This window comes from Balaenoptera physalus (genome assembly GCF_965194825.1).
Source record: "Balaenoptera physalus genome assembly, chromosome: 10".
Classification (NCBI taxonomy): Eukaryota; Metazoa; Chordata; class Mammalia; order Artiodactyla; family Balaenopteridae; genus Balaenoptera; species Balaenoptera physalus.
Window position 1 is genome coordinate 82,747,536 of NC_138889.1, and position 17,730 is coordinate 82,765,265.

At 39.6% G+C, this 17,730-nt stretch overlaps 1 long non-coding RNA gene across 4 annotated transcripts in view; it reads left to right on the forward strand.

Annotated features, from left to right (window-relative positions):
- The window catches only part of LOC309667798, a 177,574-nt gene that overhangs the window by 92,536 nt on the left and 67,308 nt on the right, over window positions 1-17,730 (forward strand). For all 4 annotated transcript variants that reach the window (XR_014267952.1, XR_014267953.1, XR_014267954.1 and 1 more), the window contains one exon: window positions 3,243-3,341. This is a non-coding gene — a long non-coding RNA (uncharacterized lncRNA). The remainder of the gene's footprint in view (window positions 1-3,242; window positions 3,342-17,730) is intronic.

Genomic DNA, 17,730 nt, shown 5'->3' on the forward strand with positions numbered 1-17,730 from the left:
GGGTGAGAGCCGAGAAGATAGAGATGAGCAAAGTGGTAGATTTTTCGCACTTAGGTGAAGTAGGAAGGCTACAGTCGAGGTGAGCACAGCAGGGCTTGTCTGAGGAAACTCACTGATCTTAGGCTTCCTCTCCGTTGGTTGATGAGAAAAAAGGAAGCTGCATGGTTAAGAGCATGGGCCTCAGTCAGACAGACCTTGGCTTGAACCCTATCTCTGCCATGCAGTAGCTGTGTGATGCTAGGCAAATTGCCTAACCTCTCTGAACTTCAGTTTGCTCATGAATAAAATGAAAATAATTCTTCCTACATCACAAGGTTGTTATGAACATTAAATGAGAAATCTGTTAAGCCATAGGCACAGTACCTGCAACATAGTAAGTAACTATAATTAGTCATCCCATGCAATAAGAGCTATTGCTATTATTGTTTATGGAAAACAGAACTAGTCCCATATAGTGAGGCGATGGACGATGTGAAGTTGTGCTAGGGAGTCCACAGACCAAAACAGTTTCTCATCCATGATCTTATCATGATGCCTGTCCCTCCCCATTAAAAAACCACCACCTGAGGGCCTTTTGGAGACATGTCTTTGACTGCATTAAGAAATTACGATACCAAGGCAGGCAGACAAAGCAAGAGCTATCTTACACATTATCAAGGATTTGTTAAGGGGACCAAAACCCGTTAAACAGCCAGAGTCGCATTGGAGAAAACCAGCTGCTGAGAGACCCAGACAGAGGACAGGTAAGGTTCCATGAGGGAAAAGGACCAGAAAAAAGTAATCAATGGCCCAAGGCACAGAACAATACTGCAAAGGGGAAACCCTGGGGATCAGGTCACCCATGGAGCATAAAATTAAAAGGGTAGAATGGTGCTGAAAGGGGGGAATGGGAGAGAAGACTGGAGTCCATCTTTGCCAGTTTAAAAAATTTGCTTTAGGTGAGAACTACAGAAAAGATAAATATTTGGGAAATCAGAGCCATTTCGAAGATTCCTGTTGGATGATCTGATTGTGTAAAAATTCATGAGGAATCATGAATCCTCATCCTGCGTTTCATTTCAGGCTTAAGTCAGGCTGTATTTAAGAAAGAAATGCGGGAAATCGTAAGCCCCTGTAATGAAGTGGGCTAAAGTCCTTATAAGCAGTGACTGCCCTGCTTTACCACAGCCCATCCAATCTCTGGCGGCACAGCTCTGGACCTCGCCCCAAGTTTACTCAAGTCAGGAGTTGGAGGCTACTCTTTTGCAGGAAGAACTACTGAAGGCACAGAGAACCCCCAAGTCCCAGGCCTTAACAAGTCAGTTGCCCAACAATATGTATTGTGTTCATATTCTATTCAAGACAAAGGAATTATCCACAATGAGTAAAACTGGGCTAGTGGGCAAAAGCCACTGGGAGATGACTTGACCCAATATCAGGAAAGGCATCCTAACGGTCAGAAATGTTCTAAGGATAGACTATAAAGTAGTAAGATCCCCATCATCAAATGTGTTTCAAGCAGAGGCTGGCTTGTAGAAATTCAGATTTTTAAAGAGGAAACTGAACTCAATGAATTTAAAGTTCCCTTCCAATTTCCCAGCCCTATAAAATAGAAGGTATGGCCTCCAATTATAACAAACTTAAAGTTTAACCAAGAAGACAGAAACTGTGGAAATGATAAGAGATCCAAAGCAATATGCAATAAGCCAAACTGAAGGTCTAAAAACTCAGGACAGCAATTCCTAAAAGCAGGTCTCCTGAGAATATTCAAGACAAACCTGAAATTCCTTCACACCTGAAGAAGAGTCATCCTTTTGCATAAGCAATAATTAGACTGGGCTCCTGGTAGTGAGGATAAAGGTGAAGTACACATATGATTTAGAGCCAGGGAAATTAGTTCACAAACTCTTAGGCAGTGCCCACCAGATTCCTATGTAAATGAAGTACAGAGCACAATGCTTGCCAATAAAAAAACAATAACCTCAAATATACAGTTGCTTTGCCATCTCATGAGAAAAATCAGATCTGCTTGGATTCTGTTTTCTGTGTTTGTGCACACTACGAGTCTATTCTCAATATTTTGCTTTGCAAGAAATTAGAATTCAAAGTCATGGCTTTCCAAACAATTATTAATTCAGAAGATGGAATCTGTGACCTCACGAGTTCCCTTGGGCTTTGAAATCATTACTTATTCATTCTTTATTTCTGACAGTGTCTGAGGAGTAGAAAAAGCATCCTTCAACAGCGTGAAACAGGAGCTAGAGATAAAAATTAACTAGGGCCTTGTTACTCAGCATGGTCCGCAGACCAGCAGCCTTGGTATCATGAGCTCCTCCTCCCCTCGTCCTGACCTCCAGATCTGCTGAATCAGAATCTGCATTGTAACACGGTCCAGGTGATTTGTATGGACCTGAAAATTTGAGAAGCCCTCAACTAGGGAACAGTGATTCTGTTGCCCACCTTCTGACCTTCACCATCTGAAAGCTTGAAGAAGAAAAGGCAGCCTCTGGAAAACAAAAAGGGGAGAAAATTACTACGATTCTAATCATTAATGGAATCACTGATCAAGCCGTTTGCATTGTTTTAGCAAATTTCCTATCACTAACGTGATACAGTCATGCTTAAAGTGGGCTGGCAGAGACACTGGCTTGTTCTGACCCAAATCAGCTAATTAGTCTCAGTTAGTGATTAGACTTCAGTGGAAAAGAGAGAAAAGCCTTCAACGAGGGCCTTGACAAGGAAATGCAGCTGTTTCTCATAAACTGCAATGAATGAGCCTATAATAAGGCTTCATCCTTTATAACCTGCAACCTCTTGCCTCTCTGTCACCAGAGAGGCAACCCCTTCCCACGAGGGTTACTCCTGAGGTGCCAAGAGTTGCAAGGAGGGCACAGATGTGCCAGCGAAGGGCAGCTTTTTGAGCTTCCAGGTAAGAGAAATATACAAAACCAAATAAAGTATTTCCTAGACTCCTTCCTCAATTCTAAAACGCCACTGATTGCAGAAACGCCTTAGGCCTAACAGAAGCTTTTCAGGAGGGATTATCAAGACTTGCCTGTATAAGTCACAGACATGTCCGCATTTTTAAAATGTGAAATTGAGGAAGGCAGGATTATGGGGACACATCTTAGAGTCCAGAGAACTTGGCAGACCAGTGCTTGACAGCTTCATTGGCCGGGTTTGCTGATGGAGATTAGCAGTTCAGTCTCTACATGGGTCCCTGAAAATGTATATGAAAATACTATGTTCACTGTTTTCTGCAGGCATCTATTTTGCTGTGGACCTGAAATACAACCCAAAGAGCTGCAAGGAAGAGAAATATCAAGACTACTTTCTCCAAAGAAATCTGGATTGAAAATCAGGTAAGTCTCAGTTTTGTGCTCCTGCAAAACTTTGCCTTTCCTGACCTGGGGCCTGAGTCTGGTCACCTAAGGATCCACTCTTGATGAAGAAAGACCATCCGACCATGGGTGTGTATGTGTGGCGCTGGGGGGATGGTCAGAAGCAGAGAGAGAAGCAGAGAGAGGTCCTAAAAGGGGACAAAAATTGTCCCCCAAATACATAGTGAGTCCATGACATTCTGATTCCCTAACACGCAAAGTCAGTGTCTTTCACTCTATCGTACCTCCTCCTTCAAATTATCCTAGGTTTTCTGGCGTAACCGTCAAGCCTCTTTAAATGAGTAAGAGTCCTCTCTCTCTAGCCCTAGCCTGAGAACAGCACACCAATTAAAAACTGCAGGGAGTGCCACCAGAAAATCCAAAGTCAGAGTTCTTAACGCACGCCAAAGTTAGACAATTCACTTCCCCATCCTGCTCGCCATTGCCACATGTCATGGAATGGCAATGAATCACCTTTGGCTAAGGGAAGAGCGCTTTCTTCCTATGGCCCTCTCGAAAGTTGTTTTCTACCTTTTTTTTTTTTTTTTTTCACTTTTGAATTGATTGTGGAAAACTCTTGTGTTTATGTAGAAACTAAATTTACCAGAGAAAAAGTCAGAAGGAAGAATCCTAAATGTTAAGAGTAGAAAAATCTGTGTCACCAGAAAACGAGGTCATGTTTGCTTTTATAGGCATTTATCTGAATTTTAAAAAAGGAAAAGAAAGAAGGAAAAATCTAAGTGGCTATTTATAAAAGGCAAAAAGCTTTTTGAAGAATTCCTCATAGAGGCCTCAAGGCTTTCCAGGAGCTACATCACTGGCTGTTCCTTCCCCTGAATCCTAAAGCTCCCTCTAGTGACCAACAACATAACACTGCCTACAGGTGCAGAGAGTTAAACATTTTCTAAAGCCTCTCACTCTTAGATATCGTACCTGGAGGTTTCTATAGCGTTATTCACATACGTCTGATCATTTGCCATGAAAACTGTAGGAAGTAAGAAGTAAACGTGCTCTTTTCCCCCATTTAACAGATAAGTAAACTGAGGCTCAAATGGGGCCGAGACTTGTGCAAGGTCACATGGCTGATAATAAGGGGACCTGGCCTCCATTTCCAGTTCCCTGGGGTTCTGCTGCACGCCTCACATTCTGGGACAATTGTGTAAACTTAAAATCCATGAATGTCCTCATAGAAAGCACTCATGGAAGTATTTTCGAAGGATTTATAGAAGTATTCTTGACTTTCCGGGCTCCCTCTGAGAATCTGAGGAGAGCTATGGGCCCAAACCTACATTTTTCCATGCAACATCAGGAGATCTTTGGACCACCCAGAAGGGTGTCACCTGACCCTCTAGGACTCCAAGGATCCCGTTAAAAAGCCATCAACATCTCTTGGATATAATCTTGAGATATCAAGAACTCAAGGCATACGAACTTTGAAGTTCTTGGCTCTTTCCCTCCATTATGATGTTTTCCATGCTCATCCAGTTATCTCTTCAGCATTGTTCAGAGTATTTAAAAGTATCGAAAAAAATTAGTATATATTTGCTAACATTTAAGGAACAGCCTGTGGATGTTGCCATCAACGCATTCTAGCATTCCCACAGGTATGCCTGGGATTAGTGGCAAACTGAGATGTTTCTAGGAAAGTAGCAATTTGAAAGCATTTTTTTCAAATGTAAGAGCATACCACAGTCTCACCGGCTGGCTCTGTGGAGAGCCTAAAGCAGCAACACAGTAAATATACAAAGAGTTTCTTCTGTGAACAAAAACCAGTAGTGCCTCTAAATTTTTAGCTCTTTTCATCCTGGCATTTCCAATGGCTTTGCTAGTTCACCTAAGTCTCTTCCAGTTAAGCTCCGTAAGGGTGGGGACCATTCTCTTCTCTGAGAATCAATCATATTCTCAGCATCCAACATGGTCCCCGGTTCTAGTATACACTCAACAGATAGTTAATGAATGAATATGTGAATGGTCCTCATTGAGTCAGCCCCTCTGGGAAAGTGCTCATTTCCCTCCCTAATGAATCAGTTTCCTGATTTCCAGGCCTCTGGTTTCCTGGGACATTCACTAGAACACTCCACACAGGCCACCTCAGATTCCAGATACCTGGCTGCTCTTATGAAAAGTTCTGTTCTCTATTCTGGGATCCACACCCACAGGCTAGATTGGGCTACAAACAAACCTAAGCAATGATAACAGCTTCCTGCCTTAGCCCTCCTAGAAAGGGTATCACAGTTTTGAAGGGATGTATTAAAATTTGAGTAAAAATGCAGTGACCTAGTGGCCAGAAGAAAATTCAGCCATCAAGGCTAGTAAGAGTTCATCTGAGTTAGGAAGGCCTTTTGGATCATCTCACACATACTCCACTCCTCTGAGCTTTTATCATGTAACTTCCCTCAGCTTCTCGTCGACCCTGCCCACCTGGTGAAATGTCACCTCAAAAGTGTCTTCTCCAATGAACTTATGGTTACTGGGGGTGGAGGGAGAAGGGTGGAGGGAAGGGATAGTTAGGGAGTTTGGGATTGACATGTACACACTGCTATATTTTAAAAAGATAACAAACAAGACCTACTGTATAGCACAGGGAACTCTGTGTTATGCGGCAGCTTGGATGGGAGGGGAATCTGGGGGAGAATGGATACGTGTATATGCATGGCTGAGTCTCTTCACTGTGCACCTGAAACTATCACAGCATTGTTAATCGGCTATACTCCAATATAAAATAAAAAGTTTTAAAAAAATGTAATAAAAAAAAAGTGTCTTCCCCAGCTCTCCTGGTTAGCAACTCTCACCTGTTTCCATAGCAAAGTTCCTCCCTTTACGACTGTGCTGTGATCATAATTATATATATCCCCTCCTCTCCCATATGCATTAAGCCCAACAAGAGGGGCAGGAGTTGCTGAATTCAAGAATGGACTAGGGGTGGGAATTCCCTGGCAGTCCAGTGATTAGGACTCTGTGCTTCCACTGCTGGGGGCCCAGGTTTCATCCCTGGTCAGGGAACTAAGATCCCGCAAGCCATGCGGTGCAGCAAAAAAAAAAAAAAAGAAAGAAAGAGAAAAGAAATGGAGTAGGGGAATAAGGAGGCAAGAGAGAAGCAGAGAAATGGCAACAGAAGAAGGACTCAGCTGGCGTTGCTGGCTTTGAAGATGGAAGGGGCCACGGGCCAAGAAATGCAGGTGACCTCTAGAAGCTGAAAAGGCGAAGAAATAGATCCTCCCCTAGAGTTTTCAGAAAAGGTTTGCCCTGCCAGCACCTTGATTTTAGCCCAGTGAGATCCATGTCAGACTTCTGATGACCTCCAGAATTGTAAAATAATAAGTCTGTGTTGTTTTAAACCAAAAAAAAACCCCAAAAGAATGGACTGTTTTACTCTTCAGTTTGTTTCTTACCTTGATTCTGGCAAATCCTATTTTTTATTTATTTATTTATTTATTTATTTATTTATTTATTTATTTATTTATTTATGGCTGTGTTGGGTCTTCGTTTCTGTGCGAGGGCTTTCTCTAGTTGTGGCAAGTGGGGGCCACTCTTCATCACGGTCCGCGGGCCTCTCACTATCGCGACCTCTCTTGCTGCGGAGCGCAGGCTCCAGACGCGCAGGCTCAGTAGTTGTGGCTCACGGGCCCAGTTGCTCCGCGGCATGTGGGATCTTCCCAGACCAGGGCTCGAACCCGTGTTCCCTGCATAGGCAGGCAGATTCTCAACCACTGCACCACCAGGGAAGCCCCTAATCCTATTTTTTCAGTGGTTACTGGTAACAACCCCATGAAAGCATGGGGGCTTCTCAGTGAAGAATTATGGTCTGAGCCACAGCTAAAAGCTGGGATTTCAGGTGGCTGGGGTCTTAGTACCACTCACCAGTCTTTTTACCCACAGTGCTCCTCTTTTCCCAGGTGCCCTATTAGCTATCTTATTTAAATCAAAGTTTCCCAAATTTTTGAGCACCACCTTCAGGAATTTTGCCATATCAAAGTTAACACCTAAGCTTATATTTACTGAATCTCTTCCTTCACATTAACTGAATTTTTAAGCAGCACTTTTGCTTTATAAGTAATATCCATAAAACATTAGGTTTGTTTTTTATTAATATGCATTAAAACAAAAGCAAAACTATTAAAATTTTTAAAAACCTTTGCATTAAAATAAACTCATAACTCTTACAATCTTAAAAATGACTTTGCCTACGTACCCACAGGCGTACCCAAAATCGCCTTCGAGTATCATCAGCGGCATAGCTGCTCCACTTTGTGAAACACTTTCCGAAGCCTTCACTACCCTCCCCAGGCCTTCTACCCAGACCTACCCCTTCACCCCCAGGAGGCTCCCCCACCTCCTACGTTCTTAGAAAGAGTCCATCAGATCTGAATTCCATCAAGCATCTCCCCATACCTTCCCACTCCATACACACCCCTGAAATCACACCTGGGTGCGCTCTCATCCATCCTTCTTCCCGCTTTGCTCCCAGGTAAGGAGCTGCCCTTCTTTCTATTTAAGAAATGTCTGCTCACTTGTGTGCTGAAGCCCATCCCGATGCATTGCCTCAAGGATCTTACCCCAACAATTAACTTCTCTTTTGCTTATATCTAAATTATTTTAATTTGGAAATATATCATGCATACGAAAGCACATAAGCACATCTGTTCAGATTAAATAGTAATAAACATACAAGCATGTTTGTGCCCATCACTCAGGTTAATAGAGCACTGCTGTTAGTACCTTCAAACATGCTCTGTATCTCTATCGTATCTCCTACTCAGGAATAAGCTCTGGCCTTTCTTTATGGTTTTAATGCCTATGTATGCAGACTTAAACAACGTATTTAGTTTTGCTTAGTTTTAAGTCTTATGTAATACAATCATACTGACATATTCTGTGACTCACTTCTTGTATTCAATATTATGTTTTGAGATTTACCCATTTTGGTGTGCATAGCGCTAGCTCTTTATTTTCATTTGTTGTGTATTTCATTTCATGACTAACCTGCAAGCTTCCTTCATTTTGTTTTATTTCTGTAGAATATTCCATTACATGACTAATCCACAATTTATTTATCGTGTTACTGTTGTTGGATATCTGAGCTGTTTTCAGCTTTTTGTTATTATAAGCGATACTATTTAGACATTCTTGCAATTGTGTCCTATTGCATATTAAGGATATTTTTTTAGGGCAGTGGCTTTCAAACAATTTACTACAACTCATAATAAATACATTTTACATGTAAAATAGATAGCTAGTGGGAAGCAGCCACATAGCACAGGGAGATCAGCTCAGTGCTTTGTGACCACCTAGGGGGGTAGGATAGGGAGGGTGGGAGGGAGACGCAAGAGGGAAGAGATATGGGGATATATGTATACGTATAGCTGATTCACTTTGTTATAAAGCAGAAACTAACACACCATGGTAAAGCAATTCTATTCCAATAAAGATGCTAAAAAAAAAAAAAAAGAAATACCTTTTACAACACAACCCAAAATGATTAACAGAATGCAAAACCTTACTATTAGCAATCCAAACAAATTAACTAAACAATCCATAATCTTACTATCAGCAATGCATTCTGATTATTTCTATTCTGTCTGTTTAAGTCTATCATATTCTGCTCTAGTTTGTTTGCTTGTTTTTAAAAAGACTGGTTCACATCAAATCCTCTGGGATTGAGACATATAGTTTTTCGAGGCAGAAGCCTGGTGCGTCCCCCTTTGCCTGGCAAAGCAATAAAGCTATGCTTTTCTACTTCACCCAAAAAATAAAAGACTCATTCACCCACCAATGTGGTCTGACCTCGATCAAGAAAAATTAAACTGCCTTATGACACATACCTAGGAGTAACATTGCTGGGTTGCAAAGCATATACACGTTTTAACTTTCCTACATAATGATAAACCACACTCTCTCAATTTATAGACCAATAGGACATGTAAGTTACATTGCTCCCTGGCCTTGCTAACTTGGTGACACATGAACTTTTAAAATGCTTTCTAATTTGTTGACATTCCATGGTAGCTCACTGTGGTTTTAATTTGCATTTCCAAGGTTACTAATGAGCATATTCCCTATACTAATGGACAATTTGTGTTTCCTCTTCCATGAAATGCCTGTTTATATATTTTGGCCATTTTTCTATTAGGATACCTACACCTTATATATTTATAAAAGTCCTTTTTATTTTTGAGGTGCTGATCATTTGTTGGAAATGAGTTACAAATATCATCTCCCACTCCATAGCTTGTCTTTTGACTTTCTTTAATGTGTTTTTCGATGAACCGAAGTTATGTAATATAGTTGAATTTATCAATCTTTTCCTCTCTGATTTGCATTTTATTGTTTAATGCCTGAAGATCTCCTGTATCAGGAAATTGTATTAAACTACACAGTCTTCTAAAAGTTCTATGCTTATGCTTTCACAATTTGTCTTTCATCCACTAAAAGCTGACTTTCAGTATGGTACAAGGTGGGGAACACACTGTATTTTTTTAATCTACATGGATCCCGCCAGCAGCAGGTACTGAATGGTTGATCTTTTCTTCAGTGGTCTGCAGTGACTTCATCATGAATCAAGCTTGCGTGCATGATTGGTTTGTTTCTACACTCTCTGTTCTGATCCACAGATCTATTTATACAATGTCTTGAGCATCATAGCTTCAGTCCTAAGTCTGAGTAAAGCAAGCCCCTCCACATCTTGTTCTTCCTAAGTTTCTGGTCTATTTTGGGACTTGTTTCTCTTCCACATCATTTTGGAGTCACCTTTTCAAGTTTCTCATAAAACCTCTTTGGATTTTGATTGGAATTACATTGAACCTATCAATAAATCTGGAGATAACCTGGCATCTTTACTGCACTGAGTTTTTCTATTCAAGATTATGGTGTATCTCTCCCTTCATTTAGGCTGTCTTTAATGGTGTTCAGTAATGTTTTATCATTTCCTCCACGAAAGGGTTTACATTCCTTAGAAATTTATACTTTATGTTGACGTTATAAAAAGGCAACTAACTGATCACTGCTAGTAAGTAGAAATGCATCTGACTCTCCTACATTGATACCATATTCAGCCACTTTGCCTAACTCTCTCATTAAGTAAAATGATTTATCTGTAGAAACTTTTAGAATTATTTAAAATCAATAATGATCTTTTTTCTTTCTAGTCTTTATCATTTTTATTTCTTCTTATTTTACTCTACTGGCCTAAATATGCAGTGGATTCAGGTGCTAGCCAACCTCTCTGTTTTCTTCCTAATCTTAAAGGAAATACTTTTAACATTTCATCATAAGATGTGCTTGCTTTATGTTTTTGTAGTTGCCTTCATCAAATTAAGTTTATTTCTATAGTAAGAGTTATTATTTCAGCTGTCATTTCTCATAATTCTTACTTGTAGTTCATTTTTTCCTTGTGTGTTTTTTTTTAATGTAAGACACTATTGAAGTATAGTTGAGATCCTATAAACTGCACATATTTAAGATGTACAATGTGATAAATTTTGACATATGTACAGTTGACCCTTGAACAACACAGGGGTTCGGGTGCTGACCTTCCACTCAGTTTTCCACTCGGAAAAACACCTATAACTTGCAGTCAACTCTCCGTGTCCACTGTTCCACATCTGCAGATTTAACAAGTTGTGCATCCATGTAGGACTGTAGTATTAACAGTACTTATTGGAAAAAATCCCCCTATAAGTGGACCCATGCAGGTTCAAACCCAGTGTTGTTCAAGGGTCCACTGTATACATCTGTGAAACATCACCACAGTCAAGAGAGTGGACACATCCATTACCCCCTCAAATTTTCTCTTGGATCTTTGTGAATCCTCCCTCAAAACTTCCCTGCCAATCCTGACACCCCTGTCTCCAAGCAACCACTGCTTTTTGTCGGTAATGATTAGCTTGCATTTCCTAGAAGTGTACATAAACAAAATCGTACAGCGTGTATCCTTTTTGGTCTGGCTCCTTTAACTCAGTATAATTATGTTGTGATTCATCCATGGTGTACGTCTATAGTACGTTCTTTTTTTTATTACTGAGTAATGTTCCATCGTATGATATACCACATTTATTTATTACGCAGTGACGGACATTGAGTCATTTCCAGGTTTTGGCTATTAAATCACCTTTAGCCGCCTTCTGGGGTGCAAGTAAGTTACTAGAGAACTATTTGATTCTGTTGGTCTTGCTCTTAAGCTTTGCTACGTGAGACTAAGAAGCATTCATTCTTGGACTAATTGTGTCCCACTACTGAGGCAAAACTCTTCTGAGTACTCTCCCGGATGACTAGGCTTATGAGGCTTGAACTCTGTCTGGTGGAAGCAGGAAATACTACCGGCACTACGTGAGCCTTGGGGATTGTATCCTCTAATCATTGTAGGCAGCTCTTTCCCCAGCATCAGGTAGTTTCCTCACAGGTATGCACTGATCAGTACTTAGCTGACAACTTTAGGAGGACTCTCGGCACACCTCCAGAGTCCTCTTTCTGTGCAGCTCTCCCCTCTAGTACGCTGTCCTGCGTTGTCCATAATGATGGCTCCAGCATCCATCTTGGAACAAGAGGTGACTTTGAGGTTGGAAGCTATGCAGTAAGAGAACAGAGCAGAAAGATAGGTGCATAGGTCCCTACTGACCCATGGAGCCCTATCAGCCTAAACCATCCATCTCTCGACTCCTTTTATGAGAGAGAAGTAAATCTCTGTGTTCAATCCTCCACTATCCTGTAGGACAGGGGGAGTGTTACAAACAGCATATCTAGACCTAAGTAATACATCTGCCAACTCCGAAACCTCAGTTATTCGAAATTCTTTTCTTGCCTTTCACATTGAACAAATTCTGCTGATTTTGACCCGTAAGTATCTCCCAAGTCTTCCTTTACCTCTCATTTTATACTACCCAAGTCTAAGTTCAAGCCCTCAATGTTTTTTGCTTAGACAAACACAGTGACTATTGAAGTAAGTTTTCCAAAAGGTAAGCCCATCTTGTCTCTGAACCATTTTAAAACCTACACAAGTTCATTATCTATGGAATAAACTCTAAACCCCTTACTTAGCATTTCTTCCTTGGCCCTTCACAGTCAGATACCTACCTTCTTTTCCTTCTCTTCTACTTCAAACTTTACTGCTGACATATATGATGGATTCGTATATATTAAACATACCGAGTGGTTCCATGCCTTTATGCCTTTGTTCACATTATACATGTGGGATGCCTTTCCCCTTTTCCTCATCTATTTCTTTTTGTCCTTTAATTCCCATTTGGTATATAAGCTCATTCAGCCCCTCTTGTTTGATGCCCTGCATCCCTCTCCCACGTTTCCTCCTCTCTGCCATCTCTGTATCTTGCACATATCTCTGTCACTGTATTTATTACGCAATAATTTTTGTTTGTTTTTACCTTCCCTCCTATGCGATGAGTTCTGAAGATGGGGAAAATACCTTACTGACCTCTGTATGCCCAGCAAACAGTATAGTGAAATTCCTAGCTCGTAACATTGGTCAAAAACTAGGTACTGAAGTAATGAAAGTGTTTTATGAAAATTAGCAGAAATTAATAAGCAAAACATAATAATTATGATAACTCTCAAGAAAAGATGTTTTCTCTAAAAACTAAAGAGGTGGGTCATGGTGTTTCAATGAATTTGATACAAACAAAAATCTCCAGTAAGATGAGTATAATAAAAGCATCTACCTAGAAGTGGTGTTGAATGAATTCTGTCAGCTGTGCTCATAAAGGACTTAGCATGGTGCTTGGAACACAGTAAGCTCCCACTAGCTTGAGCTATCACGATTGTGATTATTATTAATGTGTAATTCTGTCATAGAGCACCAAAAAATATTATGAATGTTAGAGAAATCTTCATAGGGTAGGAAGACATCTAAGACACCTTTATGACTCTGTTGGGAAATGAGTTTCACAAATGTCAAAAATAGGGGCTTTCCTTCCTCCAGAGAGTTTACTGCATAGCTTCTTGAAGTAGTAGTTATTGCTTGGGAATAGAAAGTAACCATCTATTTGCATGAGACCGTTTGGTTGTTGAAATCGAAGCCCTAAAACTAGTTATGCGATCGCCTTTGTTTTTCAATCTTCATGAGGAGCCAAAACTCTGAATCGACTTTAAGAACTCAAACCATACTTCCAAGAAGATGAGCTTGGGTGTTTGCTTGTGTTTCATATAAATGTATGTATAAACAAAGCAATGTTTTAGCAGGATACGGGAGGAGTGTGAGACGGAATTTAAACAACGGACACATTTTCTAGGTTTTCTCTGGTATGAGAGATTAAAGAAATGATCATAGCTTCACACATACTACATGTTTGTGCAGTAATTATGCTTTACAGTTGGTTCTGGTTTCTCCATTAATGCCAAAGGTTCTTTTTTTGAACGTGATAAACCTTTTTGGCTCCAGCATACCAGTTCCAAACATTCCTTGGCCTTTTTATGCTTAATGATGGAGTTTTAAAAGCTATACTTTGTGTAACTCTGGTGTGTGTGTGTGTGTGTGTGTGTGTGTGTATGTTAGAGCCACAGATAGGGCTGAGGAGACAGAAGAGGAAAAGAGAAAATGGGGCTTGGAGGACTGACTATATTTTAAAAGTCAACTCATACGGCAATCATTCATAGTCAAAAAAAAGATAGATTAAAAAACGTACGAAAGAGAGGGACTTCCCTGGTGGTCCAGTGGTTAAGACTCCGTGCTCCCAATGCAGGGGGCTCGGGTTCAATCCCTGGTCAGGGAAGAAAGATCCCACATGCTGCATGGTGCAGCCAAAAAAAAAAAACGTGCAAAAGAAAAACAGTCGCAAAACATAATTTTAAGGTTCGTACTTACTAAATTTATTTAGGTGACAACAAAACCTGGTTACACACAAACATGTGGATACATGTCTAGGTCTGATTGTCTGTTATTCTCCATACTTTGCCTAGGTATGTCCATTTGATTGGCCCCGATAAGGAAAAAGTAGCAGCAATTGTTTTCATGTACTGTATGCAACAGAGTTAAAATAGAATTTGCTCAAAATTAGTTTACTCCTATTTTATTTCACTTTGATGCTTAGGTTTAGGTTACCCTAAATAGGCCCCATGAACCTGGCATTTTTTAACTCTTGTCCTTCTCCAACATTTATTAGTAAAGGCATCACGATAAATGGGAAACATTACTGATATTCTGATTTTTTGCCAGTATTTCCCTTTCTCTAGGTACCAATATCTTAATATCATCAACGCCTATTTTATATCAGGTGTTATGCTAGGTATTTTGAAACCCAGTTCACCTATTAACTAGCAAATTAGCTTCTCTACACTAATGTTTTCTTGAGCATAAAATTGGAGATAATAAAAGTACCTACATAATGGAGTTGTAAAAATTAACATGAAGTGCTTAGAATAATGCCTGGTACATGGTAAATACTCAATACATGTTCATCACTATTATTATTTACTATTATTTAAATTAATCCTCAAAACCACCTTTTGAAGCAGAAATTATAATCCCATTTTACAGATGAGGACATTGTGACTCAGAAGCTAACAAATGTGCTCAAAGTTTCTCAGCTAATAAGCCTCAGAGCTGGAATGTGAACCCATTTCTGCATGCTTTTGAAGCCCATGCTCCACATTATGCTACCTTGCCTCCTCAATCTGCTAACTTTTTATTCTTCCATTGGGCATATGGTCTTAACCCCTCTGTGCCTCAGTTTCCTCATCTGTAAAATGGGGGATAAAATAGTACCTACTTCCCACGGTTGTTAAAGTAAGCCCTCAATAAACATTGTGATACCAATGTTTGTCCTAGTGATGACATTCCTTTCTAAAACCTAAGGCTACCTTGAGACTTTCTATGCAAGTTAAGGAAAAAAACATGACTGGTTACATAGTAAAGCGGTGGCCAATTTTAACCTCATCTTTCACTCAGTGACATGATCATTACTAAACGTCCCTTTAATCCGCTTAACATTTTATTCCTAAATTTCTCTTTGAACCTCTCTTGGAAGAACCCTAACATCTTTATGTAAGAATAACAGACTCAAACCACCTGAAATAACAAAAGGAGGGATTTTTTTAAAGGGGATCTGTTTGTTCTGGAATACCATGAAAGAAGTCTGCTAATTCAGCAGATTACTAGCTTCAAAGCAGTTCATCTTGACCAACTTGGAAGCCCAAATACTCCTCATGGTCCGCATACAAATGTGAATTTAACGACTGGCCTGACAAGCGCATTATAAAAGTTGTACGAAAGAGAAAAGAGTGAAGTGAGGGGCCCAGGAAAGAGTGAGGGTTTCGTTCTGACGGGAGTCTAGTTTATGATTGCTAACTTGTTATTTCAACAGCCATAGTTAACACTTTCTGCTGTCTAGTCTGGCTTAAGTTGTTACTCCTGGTTGGATTTTATTTTATTTTTTTTCCCTGAAGCATGACGTCGTCTTCCTTTTTCTTAAATGGCTAAAAGTATTTCAAATGACATTCTAAAACCCAGGGGACCGAACAGGGCATTTTTCAAAAATAGGCTAGTCAGAACTAAAACTTCCAAAAACAAAAACTAAACTCCTATGAGAAATTAAGTATCAAATTTTTCGTCAAAGAATTGCTTATCATATGTGGCATCATCAGCTCTTGATTATACATGTTAGTGGAGGGGACAAGTGACCCAGATAATCCAAAAATCATTTATCTGGTTTTGGAATGTGGTGGTGCTTTTTGTTTTTTGTGGGGTTTTTTTGGTATTTACATTTGATCTTGGGTATCTCTGGAGTTCTTGGGATTAGAAATGGAAACAAAATAAGGAGGTCACACTGTTTGACTCAGAGAACCAGGAAAAGCCATCCAGATTCTTGACCTTGAACTTGTTCCCAGCTCTGCTTTCAGTTCTACCAGGAGTTAAGACTTCTTTGCCAGACTACCAACTTTCTCTTTTTCAGCCTGCAATATTTGTGGCTTATATCTTTCATTAAGTGAAAGAGAAAATAGTGTTTGGAAGTAGAAAAGCCTACTTTCTAGGGCCAAGAGGAGGACCGCATGATGCATGAAATAAGAAAAAAACAGGTACTGGATGATCTTAAATGGGTCACTGCACTCTGTACCCTCATTTTCCTTCCTGCACAAGCTGATTCTAATGAGGGTTAAATGCAGTGCTGGGACAAAGCCCTCAGCCTTGTCCTTGGTACATATTTAGTTCTGTATAAATGACAGCTCCATTTTATTAGCTTCAGGTTGAGGAAGCTTTACTGCTGCCAAATCACATGGTGAATTATCAATCTGTAAGAGAAGAATTAAATACAATCCTACAGGAAAAATATATTGTAAACATCTTTGCAGAATAAATGAAAAACAGCATTGCTCCACTACCCAAGTGAAACATTTAAAAGTGATACATTTAAAAAGTGCAAATGTCAAAAGGTCAAGAGGGAGGAAAACATTGTAATGCAGATAAAAACCACAGCCAGAAAACTCCTGATTTTTCTAACAAAAAGCCCTCTCTCAGTTGCTTGCAATTATTCCCTTTTATTACCCAAAATATAACAAACTTGTTTCATTTTAATTACTTGCTACGGGCAAAGCAAGCAATGTTCTGTGTCACTTTTGTTTGGTGATCCTTTCATTATACTGCTGGATTACTTATTAATGGTTTGTTTATTTAACTCCCAGGACACAAATGTCTGCATTATCTGAATGCAATACCTCTGCTCAACCCATGCTAGAACTTCTTCACAATAGCAATAAATGATGCAAGGTTTTTAAAATATCCATAAACACTAACTATAAATTGGAGGGTGTCATGCAGTAATTGTTCAACTGCATTTTCTGCTTTTGGAAGAGAAAGTAGCATTTCATTATCTAATTGTCCTAGGAGTAATGTAAGTGTTAATCATAGACAGTGGTGTTTTTCGATGATTTTATTCTGTTTCACCTCAGTAATTCTCAGGTTAGTCGGGATTTGTTAAACTTCAAGGATTTTAATTCCATACTATTAAAACTATACAACATCTGTAATACTCATTTGTAGACTCATACCAAAAAAATTAACTTCCCAAATATTAAAATTGAAATGATCACTCATTAATGATGTGATTTCACTGTGTATTGACCCTGTGTCCAACTTAGGTTGAACTTCCAAATCAACTTGAATTATTCCAAATGAAGATATTAGCTTCTTCTCAAACAATCCCAGTAGTTCTCAAAATTTAGAGTACATAACACTCCAGGAGAGTTTTTTAAAATGCGGATTCCTGGGCTCATCCATCAGACCATATTAGTATATAAATTCAGGGGTGGGGATCAAGGGTCTCTGTTTTTAACCAACACAATAGTCAATTCTCATTCAGACGGTTTGCAACACACATTTTTAGAATCACCAACTTATACTAATACATTGATTAAATGTGAAAAGGAA